Here is a 20,595-nt window from a genome sequence, read left to right as displayed (position 1 = left end):
GAAAACCTCTTTCAATTATTCATGCACCTGGCGTGGGATGGAAAGAAAAATATATGCATAAAGATGACTGTGACCTATATTTACTTCTCAAACACTCCTCGCACTGTTCTGCCTCATGATAGGAAACAGGGCCAAAAACACAACAAAGAAGGCTTAATGATGGATGCAAGGAGGGACAGATCTCAGATCTGTTTTAACCTGGACTGCTTTGTCTCGGAGCATGTTAGTGATTTGTTAGGGGCTTTTCTACTGACCCTAGAACAGACCGGGGCAAGGTATCTCTGGTGGGGATACTGGTGTTGGAGTGTTCTCTTCTATTTCCCCTCAGGGGATTGCACTGTGCACTGTGCTCTGTTCCACCTAGCTAGTCTACTACACAACAGGATGAACTTCTATTTTCTGGCAACCTACAGGAGCGAACAAGGCTCCCCTGTGTAGTGCTTTTCTATCAGAGATGTTGGAAACACAACTGCTTCTGTCTGTAACACAAACGTTGCAAGGCTGCCTTCACTCGTCCATGTTTTTCCATCTGCGTCACGATATGAATGATGGGGGATACCCTTTGAAAGATGTTTATCTGTCTGTTGGAGTTCATATTGATCGGTTCTTCTCCTGGCATAGTGGTATGTCATACACATTTACACACACAACAAATACCAATGTACACATATGCCTATGTATAAAACACAATGGTACGTATTTCCTTTAGATGTCCTCAAATGAAAATTACAATATTGTCTGAGAAAAGCCTTACTGTGACTAAGTTAGAATCCAGTCAGATTAGAGCGTATATTCTATTGTACCTCCCCCAGTTTTTATGAGGGCAGTTCTAGATTAGGGAAGGAGAGGGTGAGGTAATACGATGGTTGGGTGAGGGGAAGTGAGGCAGGGGTATCCCGCGGGTGGCAGCTGGAGGAGGGATCTACTCCCCCTCACCCTGCCCCCCCCCCCCCCACCCCGCCCACTCACCCCATCCCCATCACTCCATCCCCACCGCCCCATCCGCCACCCTGTCCCCTCAAATCCCGCACCCCCCGCCCTGTCCCCCCACCCCAATCCCTCACCCACCCTGCCCACCCCCACAGCTTTGGGGCAGTATTAGATAGGGCCCGTCAGTCTGCCAGTGGGCCAGGATTAAAGCCACAATCAAAGGTAGATGGCTGTCCGAGAGGATTAATCCCTATCTCTATGATGTACCTACCATCTGCCTGGGGGCTGATGACCCCAATGTGTTTTTACTAGGGTGCGTCACAAAACTAAGTCCCCCTAGCCTTAGTCAAACATTGGAGTCAACCTCAATTTGTCCCGTTTGGAGAGATCTGAGGGCACCCAATATGCTCTAAATGGATCGCAGCCAAAATGTTTGTCTTTGTGTAAAAGTTTTTCACCAAGTGTTCGGGTGTTACTGGGGTGTGTCACACAAATTGCCTAATAGTCAATTATTTGGCCAACCCTAGCCTAGGGACGAGGCTAGGTCAACACCAATGTGTCTGTTGGAGATCTGAGGACACAAATTAAAACGGGAACCAAAATGGTTTTAGTCTGTCTGATGGGCTGAGAGAGAGCCAGAGTAATGAGGGTCAAGGTTCATGAAGGGGTAATCAGCGGTCTGGGCAGCACACTGCCAGAGCCTCAGACTGAAGCTCTATTCTATCTTACACTGGCTCATCTGGCTGTGAGAGCCGGATAGTGTGAACATAATAAGGCTGGTGACAGCAGGTCATCACCTCCTTTCCTACTAATGTTCTCATCTGTGGAAGGGAGAGTGGAAATAGCAGTGGTGTGTGTGTGTGTGTGTGTGTGTGTGTGTGTGTGCGTGCGTGCGTGCGTGCGTGCGTGCGTGTGTGCGTGTGTGTGCGTGTGCGTGTGTTCAGACCTCTGCTTGGTATGTCTCACCAAGCAAAAGCAACAGCAACTGTCCATACAAAAAAAAATCATCACTCACAGAATATTTCTTGGGGGCAGGAATAATAACCTTTAAACCCAGAAGCCACACTATGTGATGGACTGGTCATGTTAATCAGCAGTACAGTCACTCATGTGTTGGGTTCATCCATCCACAAATCAATATTTCGATTGTCATTTGTTTGTCATCTGAAAAATATATATTGTAAAATGTCCTAATTCCTTACTCAATATAATAGGATAGGTGTGTAATTGTGACACAACATGATAAGCCAGTATCATAACATGACGAGCCAGTATCACAACATAACCAGCCAGTATCATAACATGACCAGCCAGTATCATACCATGACCAGCCAGTATCATAACATGACCAGCCAGTATCACAACATAACCAGCCAGTATCATAACATGACCAGCCAGTATCATAACATGACCAGCCAGTATCACAACATAACCAGCCATTATCACAACATGACCAGCCAGTATCACAACATAACCAGCCATTATCACAACATAACCAGCCAGTATCATACCACGACCAGCCAGTATCATAACATGACCAGCCAGTATCACAACATAACCAGCCAGTATCATAACATGACCAGCCAGTATCATAACATGACCAGCCAGTATCACAACATAACCAGCCAGTATCATAACATGACCAGCCAGTATCACAACATAACCAGCCATTATCACAACATGACCAGCCAGTATCATAACATAACCAGCCAGTATCACAACATGACCAGCCAGTATCACAATATAACCATCCAGTATCATAACATGACCAGCCAGTATCACAACATAACCAGCCAGTATCAAAACATGACTAGCCAGTATCATAACATGACCAGCCAGTATCATAACATGACCAGCCAGTATCATAACATGACCAGTCAGTATCATAACATGAACAGCCAGTATCACAACATAACGAGCCAGTATCATAACATGACCAGCCAGTATCATAACATGACCAGCCAGTATCATAACATGACCAGCCAGTATCATAACATAACCAGCCAGTATCATTACCAGCCAGTATCATAACATAACCAGCCAGTATCATAACCAGCCAGAATCATAACATAACCAGCCAGTATCATAACATAACCAGCCAGTATCATAACAAGACCAGCCAGTATTCTAACAAGACCAGCCAGTATCATAACATAACCAGCCAGTATCATAAAATAACCAGCCAGTATCATAACATGACCAGCCAGTATCATAACATAACCAGCCATTATCATAACATAACCAGCCAGTATCATAACATGACCAGCCAGTATCATAACATGACCAGCCAGTATCATAACATGACCAGCCAGTATCTTAACATGACCAGACAGTATCATAACCAGCCAGTATCATAACATAACCAGCCAGTATCATAACATGACCAGCCAGTATCATAACCAGCCAGTATCATAACATGACCAGCAATTATCATAACCAGCCAGTATCATAACATGACCAGCCAGTATCATAACCAGCCAGTATCATAACATAACCAGCCAGTATCATAACATGATCAGCCAGTATCATAACCAGCCAGTATCATGACATGACCAGCCAGGATCATAACATAACCAGCCAGTATCATAACATGACCAGCCAGTATCATAACCAGCCAGTATCATAACATAACCAGCCAGTATCATAACATGACCAGCCAGTATCATAACATGACCAGCCAGTATCATAACCAGCCAGTATCATAACATAACCAGCCAGTATCATAACATGATCATCCAAATATCATAACTAGCCAGTATCATAATATAACCAGCCAGTATCATAACATGACCAGCCAGTATCATAACATGATGAGCCACTATCATAACATGACCAGCCAGTATCATAACATGACCAGCCAGTATCATTACCAGTCAGTATCATAACATAACCAGCCAGTATCATAACATAACCAGCCAGTATCATAACATGACCAGCCAGTATCATAACATGACCAGCCAGTATCATAACATGACCAGCCAGTATCATAACATGACCAGTCAGCATCATAACATGACCAGCCAGTATCACAACATAACCAGCCAGTATCATAACATGACCAGCCAGTATCAAGACATAACCAGCCAGTATCAATACCAGCCAGTATCATAACATAACCAGCCAGTATCATAACCAGCCAGAATCATAACATAACCAGCCAGTATCATAACATAACCAGCCATTATCATAACAAGACCAGCCAGTATTCTAACAAGACCAGCCAGTATCATAACATAACCAGCCAGTATCATAAAATAACCAGCCAGTATCATAACATGACCAGCCAGTATCATAACATAACCAGCCATTATCATAACATAACCAGCCAGTATCATAACATGACCAGCCAGTATCATAACATGACCAGCCAGTATCATAACATGACCAGCAAGTATCTTAACATGACCAGACAGTATCATAACTAGCCAGTATCATAACATAACCAGCCAGTATCATAACATGACCAGCCAGTATCATAACCAGCCAGTATCATACCATGACCAGCAATTATCATAACCAGCCAGTATCATAACATGACCAGCCAGTATCATAACCAGCCAGTATCATAACATAACCAGCCAGTATCATAACATGACCAGCCAGTATCTTAACCAGCCAGTATCATGAGATGACAAGCCAGGATCATATCATAACCAGCCAGTATCAAAACATGACCAGCCAGTATCATTACCAGCCAGTATCATAACATAACCAGCCAGTATCATAACATGACCAGCCAGTATTATAACATAACCAGCCAGTATCATAACATAACCAGCCAGTATCATAACATGACCAGCCAGTATCATAACATGACCAGCCAGTATCATTACCACGCAGTATCATAACATAACCAGCCAGTATCATAACATAACCAGCCAGTATCATAACATGACCAGCCAGTTTCATAACATGATCAGCCAGTATCATAACATGACCAGCCAGTATCATAACATGACCAGCCAGTATCATTACCAGCCAGTATCATAACATAACCAGCCAGTATCATAACATGACCAGCCAGTATCATAACCAGCCAGTATCATAACATAACCAGCCAGTATCATAATATGATCAGCCAGTATCATAACAAGACCAGCCAGTATAATAACAAAACCAGCCAGTATCATAACATAACCAGCCAGTATCATAACATGACCAGCCAGTATCATAACATAACCAGCCAGTATCATTACATAACCAGCCAGTATCATAACATGACCAGCCAGTATCATAACATGACCATCCAGTATCATAACATGACCAGCCAGTATCATAACATGACCAGCCAGTATCATAACCAGCCGGTACCATAACATAACCAGCCAGTATCATAACATGACCAGCCAGTAACATAACCAGCCAGTATCATAACATAACCATCCAGTATCATAACATGACCAGCCAGTATCATAACCAGCCAGTACCATAACATAACCAGCCAGTACCATAACATAACCAGCCAGGATCATAACATAACCAGCGAGTATCATAACATGACCAGCCAGTATCATAACCAGCCAGTACCATAACATAACCAGCCAGTATCATAACATGACCAGCCAGTATCATAACATAACCAGCCAGTATCATAACATGACCAGCCAGTATCATAACATGACCAGCCAGTATCATAACATGACCAGCCAGTATCATAACATGACCAGCCAGTATCATAACCAGCCAGTACCATAACATGATCATCCAAATATCATAACTAGCCAGTATCATAATATAACCAGCCAGTATCATAACATGACCAGCCAGTATCATAACATGATGAGCCACTATCATAACATGACCAGCCAGTATCATAACATGATGAGCCACTATCATAACATGACCAGCCAGTATCATAACATGACCAGCCAGTATCCTTACCAGTCAGTATCATAACATAACCAGCCAGTATCATAACATAACCAGCCAGTATCATAACATGACCAGCCAGTATCATAACATGACCAGCCAGTATCATAACATGACCAGCCAGTATCATAACATGACCAGTCAGCATCATAACATGACCAGCCAGTATCACAACATAACCAGCCAGTATCATAACATGACCAGCCAGTATCAAGACATAACCAGCCAGTATCAATACCAGCCAGTATCATAACATAACCAGCCAGTATCATAACCAGCCAGAATCATAACATAACCAGCCAGTATCATAACATAACCAGCCATTATCATAACAAGACCAGCCAGTATTCCAACAAGACCAGCCAGTATCATAACATAACCAGCCAGTATCATAAAATAACCAGCCAGTATCATAACATGACCAGCCAGTATCATAACATAACCAGCCATTATCATAACATAACCAGCCAGTATCATAACATGACCAGCCAGTATCATAACATGACCAGCCAGTATCATAACATGACCAGCAAGTATCTTAACATGACCAGACAGTATCATAACTAGCCAGTATCATAACATAACCAGCCAGTATCATAACATGACCAGCCAGTATCATAACCAGCCAGTATCATACCATGACCAGCATTTATCATAACCAGCCAGTATCATAACATGACCAGCCAGTATCATAACCAGCCAGTATCATAACATAACCAGCCAGTATCATAACATGACCAGCCAGTATCTTAACCAGCCAGTATCATGAGATGACAAGCCAGGATCATATCATAACCAGCCAGTATCAAAACATGACCAGCCAGTATCATTACCAGCCAGTATCATAACATAACCAGCCAGTATCATAACATGACCAGCCAGTATTATAACATAACCAGCCAGTATCATAACATAACCAGCCAGTATCATAACATGACCAGCCAGTATCATAACATGACCAGCCAGTATCATTACCACGCAGTATCATAACATAACCAGCCAGTATCATAACATAACCAGCCAGTATCATAACATGACCAGCCAGTTTCATAACATGATCAGCCAGTATCATAACATGACCAGCCAGTATCATAACATGACCAGCCAGTATCATTACCAGCCAGTATCATAACATAACCAGCCAGTATCATAACATGACCAGCCAGTATCATAACCAGCCAGTATCATAACATAACCAGCCAGTATCATAATATGATCAGCCAGTATCATAACAAGACCAGCCAGTATAATAACAAAACCAGCCAGTATCATAACATAACCAGCCAGTATCATAACATGACCAGCCAGTATCATAACATAACCAGCCAGTATCATTACATAACCAGCCAGTATCATAACATGACCAGCCAGTATCATAACATGACCATCCAGTATCATAACATGACCAGCCAGTATCATAACATGACCAGCCAGTATCATAACCAGCCGGTACCATAACATAACCAGCCAGTATCATAACATGACCAGCCAGTAACATAACCAGCCAGTATCATAACATAACCATCCAGTATCATAACATGACCAGCCAGTATCATAACCAGCCAGTACCATAACATAACCAGCCAGTACCATAACATAACCAGCCAGGATCATAACATAACCAGCGAGTATCATAACATGACCAGCCAGTATCATAACCAGCCAGTACCATAACATAACCAGCCAGTATCATAACATGACCAGCCAGTATCATAACATAACCAGCCAGTATCATAACATGACCAGCCAGTATCATAACATGACCAGCCAGTATCATAACATGACCAGCCAGTATCATAACATGACCAGCCAGTATCATAACCAGCCAGTACCATAACATGATCATCCAAATATCATAACTAGCCAGTATCATAATATAACCAGCCAGTATCATAACATGACCAGCCAGTATCATAACATGATGAGCCACTATCATAACATGACCAGCCAGTATCATAACATGATGAGCCACTATCATAACATGACCAGCCAGTATCATAACATGACCAGCCAGTATCATTACCAGTCAGTATCATAACATAACCAGCCAGTATCATAACATAACCAGCCAGTATCATAACATGACCAGCCAGTATCATAACATGACCAGCCAGTATCATAACATGACCAGCCAGTATCATAACATGACCAGTCAGCATCATAACATGACCAGCCAGTATCACAACATAACCAGCCAGTATCATAACATGACCAGCCAGTATCAAGACATAACCAGCCAGTATCAATACCAGCCAGTATCATAACATAACCAGCCAGTATCATAACCAGCCAGAATCATAACATAACCAGCCAGTATCATAACATAACCAGCCATTATCATAACAAGACCAGCCAGTATTCCAACAAGACCAGCCAGTATCATAACATAACCAGCCAGTATCATAAAATAACCAGCCAGTATCATAACATGACCAGCCAGTATCATAACATAACCAGCCATTATCATAACATAACCAGCCAGTATCATAACATGACCAGCCAGTATCATAACATGACCAGCCAGTATCATAACATGACCAGCAAGTATCTTAACATGACCAGACAGTATCATAACTAGCCAGTATCATAACATAACCAGCCAGTATCATAACATGACCAGCCAGTATCATAACCAGCCAGTATCATACCATGACCAGCATTTATCATAACCAGCCAGTATCATAACATGACCAGCCAGTATCATAACCAGCCAGTATCATAACATAACCAGCCAGTATCATAACATGACCAGCCAGTATCTTAACCAGCCAGTATCATGAGATGACAAGCCAGGATCATATCATAACCAGCCAGTATCAAAACATGACCAGCCAGTATCATTACCAGCCAGTATCATAACATAACCAGCCAGTATCATAACATGACCAGCCAGTATTATAACATAACCAGCCAGTATCATAACATAACCAGCCAGTATCATAACATGACCAGCCAGTATCATAACATGACCAGCCAGTATCATTACCACGCAGTATCATAACATAACCAGCCAGTATCATAACATAACCAGCCAGTATCATAACATGACCAGCCAGTTTCATAACATGATCAGCCAGTATCATAACATGACCAGCCAGTATCATAACATGACCAGCCAGTATCATTACCAGCCAGTATCATAACATAACCAGCCAGTATCATAACATGACCAGCCAGTATCATAACATAACCATCCAGTATCATAACATGACCAGCCAGTATCATAACCAGCCAGTACCATAACATAACCAGCCAGTACCATAACATAACCAGCCAGGATCATAACATAACCAGCGAGTATCATAACATGACCAGCCAGTATCATAACCAGCCAGTACCATAACATAACCAGCCAGTATCATAACATGACCAGCCAGTATCATAACATAACCAGCCAGTATCATAACATGACCAGCCAGTATCATAACATGACCAGCCAGTATCATAACATGACCAGCCAGTATCATAACATGACCAGCCAGTATCATAACCAGCCAGTACCATAACATGATCATCCAAATATCATAACTAGCAAGTATCATAATATAACCAGCCAGTATCATAACATGACCAGCCAGTATCATAACATGATGAGCCACTATCATAACATGACCAGCCAGTATCATAACATGATGAGCCACTATCATAACATGACCAGCCAGTATCATAACATGACCAGCCAGTATCATTACCAGTCAGTATCATAACATAACCAGCCAGTATCATAACATAACCAGCCAGTATCATAACATGACCAGCCAGTATCATAACATGACCAGCCAGTATCATAACATGACCAGCCAGTATCATAACATGACCAGTCAGCATCATAACATGACCAGCCAGTATCACAACATAACCAGCCAGTATCATAACATGACCAGCCAGTATCAAGACATAACCAGCCAGTATCAATACCAGCCAGTATCATAACATAACCAGCCAGTATCATAACCAGCCAGAATCATAACATAACCAGCCAGTATCATAACATAACCAGCCATTATCATAACAAGACCAGCCAGTATTCCAACAAGACCAGCCAGTATCATAACATAACCAGCCAGTATCATAAAATAACCAGCCAGTATCATAACATGACCAGCCAGTATCATAACATAACCAGCCATTATCATAACATAACCAGCCAGTATCATAACATGACCAGCCAGTATCATAACATGACCAGCCAGTATCATAACATGACCAGCAAGTATCTTAACATGACCAGACAGTATCATAACTAGCCAGTATCATAACATAACCAGCCAGTATCATAACATGACCAGCCAGTATCATAACCAGCCAGTATCATACCATGACCAGCATTTATCATAACCAGCCAGTATCATAACATGACCAGCCAGTATCATAACCAGCCAGTATCATAACATAACCAGCCAGTATCATAACATGACCAGCCAGTATCTTAACCAGCCAGTATCATGAGATGACAAGCCAGGATCATATCATAACCAGCCAGTATCAAAACATGACCAGCCAGTATCATTACCAGCCAGTATCATAACATAACCAGCCAGTATCATAACATGACCAGCCAGTATTATAACATAACCAGCCAGTATCATAACATAACCAGCCAGTATCATAACATGACCAGCCAGTATCATAACATGACCAGCCAGTATCATTACCACGCAGTATCATAACATAACCAGCCAGTATCATAACATAACCAGCCAGTATCATAACATGACCAGCCAGTTTCATAACATGATCAGCCAGTATCATAACATGACCAGCCAGTATCATAACATGACCAGCCAGTATCATTACCAGCCAGTATCATAACATAACCAGCCAGTATCATAACATGACCAGCCAGTATCATAACCAGCCAGTATCATAACATAACCAGCCAGTATCATAATATGATCAGCCAGTATCATAACAAGACCAGCCAGTATAATAACAAAACCAGCCAGTATCATAACATAACCAGCCAGTATCATAACATGACCAGCCAGTATCATAACATAACCAGCCAGTATCATTACATAACCAGCCAGTATCATAACATGACCAGCCAGTATCATAACATGACCATCCAGTATCATAACATGACCAGCCAGTATCATAACATGACCAGCCAGTATCATAACCAGCCGGTACCATAACATAACCAGCCAGTATCATAACATGACCAGCCAGTAACATAACCAGCCAGTATCATAACATAACCATCCAGTATCATAACATGACCAGCCAGTATCATAACCAGCCAGTACCATAACATAACCAGCCAGTACCATAACATAACCAGCCAGTATCATAACATAACCAGCGAGTATCATAACATGACCAGCCAGTATCATAACCAGCCAGTACCATAACATAACCAGCCAGTATCATAACATGACCAGCCAGTATCATAACATAACCAGCCAGTATCATAACATAACCAGCCAGTATCATAACATGACCAGCCAGTATCATAACATGACCAGCCAGTATCATAACATGACCAGCCAGTATCATAACATGACCAGCCAGTATCATAACCAGCCAGTACCATAACATAACCAGCCAGTATCATAACATGACCAGCCAGTAACATAACCAGCCAGTATCATAACATAACCATCCAGTATAATAACATGACCAGCCAGTATCATAACCAGCCAGTACCATAACATAACCAGCAAGTACCATAACATAACCAGCCAGTATCATAACATAACCAGCGAGTATCATAACATGACCAGCCAGTATCATAACCAGCCAGTACCATAACATAACCAGCCAGTACCATAACCAGCCAGTATCATAACATAACCAGCGAGTATCATAACATGACCAGCCAGTATCATAACCAGCCAGTATCATAACCAGCCAGTATCATAACATAACCAGCCAGTATCATAACATAACCAGCCAGTATCATAACATGACCAGCCAGTATCATAACATGACCAGCCAGTATCATAACATGACCAGCCAGTATCATAACATGACCAGTCAGCATCATAACATGACCAGCCAGTATCATAACTAGCCAGTATCATAATATAACCAGCCAGTATCATAACATGACCAGCCAGTATCATAACATGATGAGCCACTATCATAACATGACCAGCCAGTATCATAACATGACCAGCCAGTATCATTACCAGCCAGTATCATAACATGACCAGCCAGTATCATAACATGACCAGCCAGTATCATAACATGACCAGCCAGTATCATAACATGACCAGTCAGCATCATAACATGACCAGCCAGTATCAAGACATAACCAGCCAGTATCAATACCAGCCAGTATCATAACATAACCAGCCAGTATCATAACCAGCCAGAATCATAACATAACCAGCCAGTATCATAACATAACCAGCCAGTATCATAACAAGACCACCCAGTATTCTAACAAGACCAGCCAGTATCATAACATAACCAGCCAGTATCATAAAATAACCAGCCAGTATCATAACATGACCAGCCAGTATCATAACATAACCAGCCATTATCATAACATAACCAGCCAGTATCATAACATGACCAGCCAGTATCATAACATGACCAGCCAGTATCATAACATGACCAGCAAGTATCTTAACATGACCAGACAGTATCATAACTAGCCAGTATCATAACATAACCAGCCAGTATCATAACATGACCAGCCAGTATCATAACCAGCCAGTATCATAACATGACCAGCAATTATCATAACCAGCCAGTATCATAACATGACCAGCCAGTATCATAACCAGCCAGTATCATAACATAACCAGCCAGTATCATAACATGACCAGCCAGTATCTTAACCAGCCAGTATCATGACATGACAAGCCAGGATCATATCATAACCAGCCAGTATCATAACATGACCAGCCAGTATCATTACCAGCCAGTATCATAACATAACCAGCCAGTATCATAACATGACCAGCCAGTATTATAACATAACCAGCCAGTATCATACCGTGACCAGCCAGTATCATAACATGACCAGCCAGTATCATAACCAGGCAGTATCATAACATAAGCAGCCAGTATCATAACATGACCAGCCAGTATCATAACATGACCAGCCAGTATCATTACCGCGCAGTATCATAACATAACCAGCCAGTATCATAACATAACCAGCCAGTATCATAACATGACCAGCCAGTTTCATAACATGATCAGCCAGTATCATAACATGACCAGCCAGTATCATAACATGACCAGCCAGTATCATAACCAGCCAGTATCATAATATGATCAGCCAGTATCATAACAAGACCAGCCAGCATAAAAACAAAACCAGCCAGTATCATAACATAACCAGCCAGTATTATAACATGACCAGCCAGTATCATAACATAACCAGCCAGTATCATAACATAACCAGCCAGTATCATAACATGACCAGCCAGTATCATAACATGACCATCCAGTATCATAACATGACCAGCCAGTATCATAACATGACCAGCCAGTATCATAACCAGCCAGTACCATAACATAACCAGCCAGTATCATAACATGACCAGCCAGTAACATAACCAGCCAGTATCATAACATAACCATCCAGTATCATAACATGACCAGCCAGTATCATAACCAGCCAGTACCATAACATAACCAGCCAGTACCATAACATAACCAGCCAGTATCATAACATAACCAGCGAGTATCATAACATGACCAGCCAGTATCATAACCAGCCAGTACCATAACATAACCAGCCAGTATCATAACATGACCAGCCAGTATCATAACATAACCAGCCAGTATCATAACATAACCAGCCAGTATCATAACATGACCAGCCAGTATCATAACATGACCAGCCAGTATCATAACATGACCAGCCAGTATCATAACATGACCAGCCAGTATCATAACCAGCCAGTACCATAACATAACCAGCCAGTATCATAACATGACCAGCCAGTAACATAACCAGCCAGTATCATAACATAACCATCCAGTATCATAACATGACCAGCCAGTATCATAACCAGCCAGTACCATAACATAACCAGCCAGTACCATAACATAACCAGCCAGTATCATAACATAACCAGCGAGTATCATAACATGACCAGCCAGTATCATAACCAGCCAGTACCATAACATAACCAGCCAGTACCATAACCAGCCAGTATCATAACATAACCAGCGAGTATCATAACATGACCAGCCAGTATCATAACCAGCCAGTATCATAACCAGCCAGTTTCATAACATAACCAGCCAGTACCATAACATGACCAGCCAGTATCATAACATGATCAGCCAGTATCATAACATAATCAGCCAGTATCATAACATGACCAGCCAGTATCATAACATGACCAGCCAGTATCATAACATAACCAGCCAGTATCATAACATAACCAGCCAGTATCATAACATGACCAGCCAGTATCATACCCAGCAAGTATCATAACATAACCAGCCAGTATCATAACCAGCCAGTGTCATAACATAATCAGCCAGCATCATAACATGACCAGCCAGTATCAAAACATAACCAGCCAGTATCATAACATGACCAGCCAGTATCATAACATGACCAGCCAGTATCATAACATAACCAGCCAGTATCATAACATAACCAGCCAGTATCATAACATGACCAGCCAGTATCATACCCAGCCAGTATCATAACATAACCAGCCAGTATCATAACCAGCCAGTGTCATAACATAATCAGCCAGCATCATAACATGACCAGTCAGTATCAAAACATAACCAGCCAGTATCATAACATGATCAACCAGTATCTTAACCTAACCCGACAGTATCATAACATGACCAGCCATAATCACGACCAGCCAGTATAATAACATAACCAACCAGTATCATAACATGACCATCAAGTATCTTAACATGAACAGCCAGTATCATAACATGACCAGACAGTATCATAACATGATCAGCCAGTATCATACATGACCAGCCAGTATCTTAACATAACCAGACAGTATCATGACATGATCAGCCAGCCAGTATCAAAACATGACCAGCCAGTATCCTAACCAGTCTGTATCACCACCAGCCAGTATCCTAGCATGACCAGCCAGTATCATAACATGACCAGCCAGTATCATAACATAACCATCCAGTATCATAACATGACCAGCCAGTATCATAACCAGCCAGTACCATAACATAACCAGCCAGTACCATAACATAACCAGCCAGTATCATAACATAACCAGCGAGTATCATAACATGACCAGCCAGTATCATAACCAGCCAGTACCATAACATAACCAGCCAGTACCATAACCAGCCAGTATCATAACATAACCAGCGAGTATCATAACATGACCAGCCAGTATCATAACCAGCCAGTATCATAACCAGCCAGTATCATAACATAACCAGCCAGTACCATAACATGACCAGCCAGTATCATAACATGATCAGCCAGTATCATAACATAACCAGCCAGTATCATAACATGACCAGCCAGTATCATAACATGACCAGCCAGTATCATAACATAACCAGCCAGTATCATAACATAACCAGCCAGTATCATAACATGACCAGCCAGTATCATACCCAGCCAGTATCATAACATAACCAGCCAGTATCATAACCAGCCAGTGTCATAACATAATCAGCCAGCATCATAACATGACCAGCCAGTATCAAAACATAACCAGCCAGTATCATAACATGATCAACCAGTATCTTAACCTAACCCGACAGTATCATAACATGATCAGCCAGCCAGTATCAAAACATGACCAGCCATAATCACGACTAGCCAGTATAATAACATAACCAACCAGTATCATAACATGACCATCAAGTATCTTAACATGAACAGCCAGTATCATAACATGACCAGACAGTATCATAACATGATCAGCCAGTATCATACATGACCAGCCAGTATCTTAACATAACCAGACAGTATCATGACATGATCAGCCAGCCAGTATCAAAACATGACCAGCCAGTATCCTAACCTGTCAGTATCACCACCAGCCAGTATCCTAGCATGACCAGCCAGTATCATAACATGACCAGCCAGTATCATAACTTGACCAGCCAGTATCCTAACATGACCAGCCAGTATCATAACATAACCAGCAAGTATCATAACATAACCAGCCAGGATAATAACATAACCAGCCAATTTCATAACATAACCAGCCAGTATCATAACATGACCAGCCAGTATCATAACATAACCAGCCAGTATCATAACATAACCAACCAGTATCATAACATAACCATCTAGTATCATAACATAACCAGCCAGTATCATAAAATGAACAGCCAGTAACATAACCAGCCAGTATCATAACATGACCAGCCAGTATCATAACATGACCAGCCAGTATAATAACCAGCCAGTATCATAACATAACCAGCCAGTATCATTACCAGCCAGTATCATAACATAACCAGACAGTATCATAACCAGCCAGTATCATAACCAGCCAGTATCATAACATGACCAGCCAGTATCCTAACAAGACCAGCCAGAATCCTAACATGATCAGCCAGTATCATAACAAGACCAGCCAGTATCATAACATGACCAGCCAGTATCCTAACAAGACCAGCCAGTATCCTAACATGACCAGCCAGTATCATAACATAACCAGCCAGTATCATAACATGACGAGCCAGTATTCTAACAAGACCAGCCAGTATCATAACATAACCAGCCAGTATCATAACATGACCAGCCAGTATCAAAACATAACCAGCCAGTATCATAACATGATCAACCAGTATCTTAACCTAACCAGACAGTATCATAACATGATCAGCCAGCCAGTATCAAAACATGACCAGCCATAATCACAACCAGCCAGTATAATAACATAACCAACCAGTATCATAACATGACCATCAAGTATCTTAACATGAACAGCCAGTATCATAACATGACCAGACAGTATCATAACATGATCAGCCAGTATCATACATGACCAGCCAGTATCTTAACATAGCCAGACAGTATCATTACCAGCCAGTATCATAACATAACCAGACAGTATCATAACCAGCCAGTATCATAACCAGCCAGTATCATAACATAACCAGCCAGTATCCTAACAAGACCAGCCAGAATCCTAACATGATCAGCCAGTATCATAACAAGACCAGCCAGTATCATAACATGACCAGCCAGTATCCTAACAAGACCAGCCAGTATCCTAACATGACCAGCCAGTATCATAACATAACCAGCCAGTATCATAACATGACCAGCCAGTATTCTAACAAGACCAGCCAGTATCATAACATAACCAGCCAGTATCATAAAATAACCAGACAGTATCATAACATGACCAGCCAGTATCATAACATAACCAGCCATTATCATAACATAACCAGCCAGTATCATAACATGACCAGCCAGTATCATAGCATGACCAGCCAGTATCATAACCAGCCAGAATCATAACATAACCAGCCAGTATCATAACATAACCAGCCAGTATCATAACAAGACCAGCCAGTATTCTAACAAGACCAGCCAGTATCATAACATAACCAGCCAGTATCATAAAATAACCAGCCAGTATCATAACATGACCAGCCAGTATCATATAAATAACCAGCCAGTATCATAACATAACCAGCCAGTATCATAACATGACCAGCCAGTATCATAACATGACCAGCCAGTATCATAACATGACCAGCAAGTATCTTAACATGACCAGACAGTATCATAACTAGCCAGTATCATAACATAACCAGCCAGTATCATAACATGACCTGCCAGTATCATAACCAGCCAGTATCATAACATGACCAGCAATTATCATAACCAGCCAGTATCATAACATGACCAGCCAGGATCATTACCAGCCAGTATCATAACATAACCAGCCAGTATCATAACATGACCAGCCAGTATCATAACCAGCCAGTATCATAACCAGCCAGTATCATAACATAACCAGCCAGTACCATAACATGACGAGCCAGTATCATAACATGATCAGCCAGTATCATAACATAACCAGCCAGTATCATAACATGACCAGCCAGTATCATAACATGACCAGCCAGTATCATAACATAACCAGCCAGAATCATAACATAACCAGCCAGTATCATAACATGACCAGCCAGTACCAAACCCAGCCAGTATCATAACATAACCAGCCAGTATCATAACCAGCCAGTGTCATAACATAATCAGCCAGCATCATAACATGACCAGCCAGTATCAAAACATAACCAGCCAGTATCATAACATGATCAACAAGTATCTTAACCTAACCAGACAGTATCATAACATGATCAGCCAGCCAGTATCAAAACATGACCAGCCATAATCACAAACAGCAGTATCATAACATAACCAACCAGTATAGTAACATGACCATCAAGTATCTTAACATGAACAGCCAGTATCATAACATGACCAGACGGTATCATAACATGATCAGCCAGTATCATACATGACCAGCCAGTATCAAGACATAACCAGCCAGTATCAATACCAGCCAGTATCATAACATAACCAGCCAGTATCATAACCAGCCAGAATCATAACATAACCAGCCAGTATCATAACATAACCAGCCAGTATCATAACAAGACCAGCCAGTATTCTAACAAGACCAGCAAGTATCATAACATACCCAGCCAGCATCATAAAATAACCAGCCAGTATCATAACATGACCAGCCAGTATCATAACATAACCAGCCATTATCATAACATAACCAGCCAGTATCATAACATGACCAGCCAGTATCATAACATGACCAGCCAGTATCATAACATGACCAGCAAGTATCTTAACATGACCAGACAGTATCATAACTAGCCAGTATCATAACATAACCAGCCAGTATCATAACATGACCAGCCAGTATCATAACCAGCCAGTATCATAACATGACCAGCAATTATCATAACCAGCCAGTATCATAACATGACCAGCCAGTATCATAACCAGCCAGTATCATAACATAACCAGCCAGTATCATAACATGACCAGCCAGTATCTTAACCAGCCAGTATCATGACATGACAAGCCAGGATCATATCATAACCAGCCAGTATCATAACATGACCAGCCAGTATCATTACCAGCCAGTATCATAACATAACCAGCCAGTATCATAACATGACCAGCCAGTATTATAACATAACCAGCCAGTATCATAACATGACCAGCCAGTATCATAACATGACCAGCCAGTATCATAACCAGGCAGTATCATAACATAAGCAGCCAGTATCATAACATGACCAGCCAGTATCATAACTAGCCAGTATCATAACATAACCAGCCAGTATCATAACATGACCAGCCAGTATCATTACCACGCAGTATCATAACATAACCAGCCAGTATCATAACATAACCAGCCAGTATCATAACATGACCAGCCAGTTTCATAACATGATCAGCCAGTATCATAACATGACCAGCCAGTATCATAACATGATCAGCCAGTATCATTACCAGCCAGTATCATAACATAACCAGCCAGTATCATAACATGACCAGCCAGTATCATAACCAGCCAGCATCAAAACATAACCAGCCAGTATCATAATATGATCAGCCAGTATCATAACAAGACCAGCCAGTATAATAACAAAACCAGCCAGTATCATAACATAACCAGCCAGTATCATAACATGACCAGCCAGTATCATTACATAACCAGCCAGTATCATAACATAACCAGCCTGTATCATAACATGACCAGCCAGTATCATAACATGACCATCCAGTATCATAACATGACCAGCCAGTATCATAACATGACCAGCCAGTATCATAACCAGCCAGTACCATAACATAACCAGCCAGTATCATAACATGACCAGCCAGTAACATAACCAGCCTGTATCATAACATAACCATCCAGTATCATAACATGACCAGCCAGTATCATAACCAGCCAGTACCATAACATAACCAGCCAGTACCATAACATAACCAGCCAGTATCATAACATAACCAGCGAGTATCATAACATGACCAGCCAGTATCATAACCAGCCAGTACCATAACATAACCAGCCAGTATCATAACATGACCAGCCAGTATCATAACATAACCAGCCAGTATCATAACATAACCAGCCAGTATCATAACATGACCAGCCAGTATCATAACATGACCAGCCAGTATCATAACATGACCAGCCAGTATCATAACCAGCCAGTATCAAAACATAACCAGCCAGTATCATAATATGATCAGCCAGTATCATAACAAGACCAGCCAGTATAATAACAAAACCAGCCAGTATCACAACATAACCAGCCAGTATCATAACATGACCAGCCAGTATCATAAGATAACCAGCCAGTATCATAACATAACCAGCCTGTATCATAACATGACCATCCAGTATCATAACATGACCATCCAGTATCATAACATGACCAGCCAGTATCAAAACATGACCAGCCAGTATCATAACCAGCCAGTACCATAACATAACCAGCCAGTATCATAACATGACCAGCCAGTAACATAACCAGCCTGTATCATAACATAACCATCCAGTATCATAACATGACCAGCCAGTATCATAACCAGCCAGTACCATAACATAACCAGCCAGTACCATAACATAACCAGCCAGTATCATAACATAACCAGCGAGTATCATAACATGACCAGCCAGTATCATAACCAGCCAGTACCATAACATAACCAGCCAGTATCATAACATGACCAGCCAGTATCATAACATAACCAGCCAGTATCATAACATAACCAGCCAGTATCATAACATGACCAGCCAGTATCATAACATGACCAGCCAGTATCATAACATGACAGGCCGGATCATAACATGACCAGCCAGTATCATAACC

The sequence above is a fragment of the Salvelinus fontinalis genome, chromosome 15 (genome assembly GCF_029448725.1).
Source record: "Salvelinus fontinalis isolate EN_2023a chromosome 15, ASM2944872v1, whole genome shotgun sequence".
NCBI classification, from domain to species: Eukaryota; Metazoa; Chordata; class Actinopteri; order Salmoniformes; family Salmonidae; genus Salvelinus; species Salvelinus fontinalis.
Note: the sequence above shows the minus strand (reverse complement) of the source record.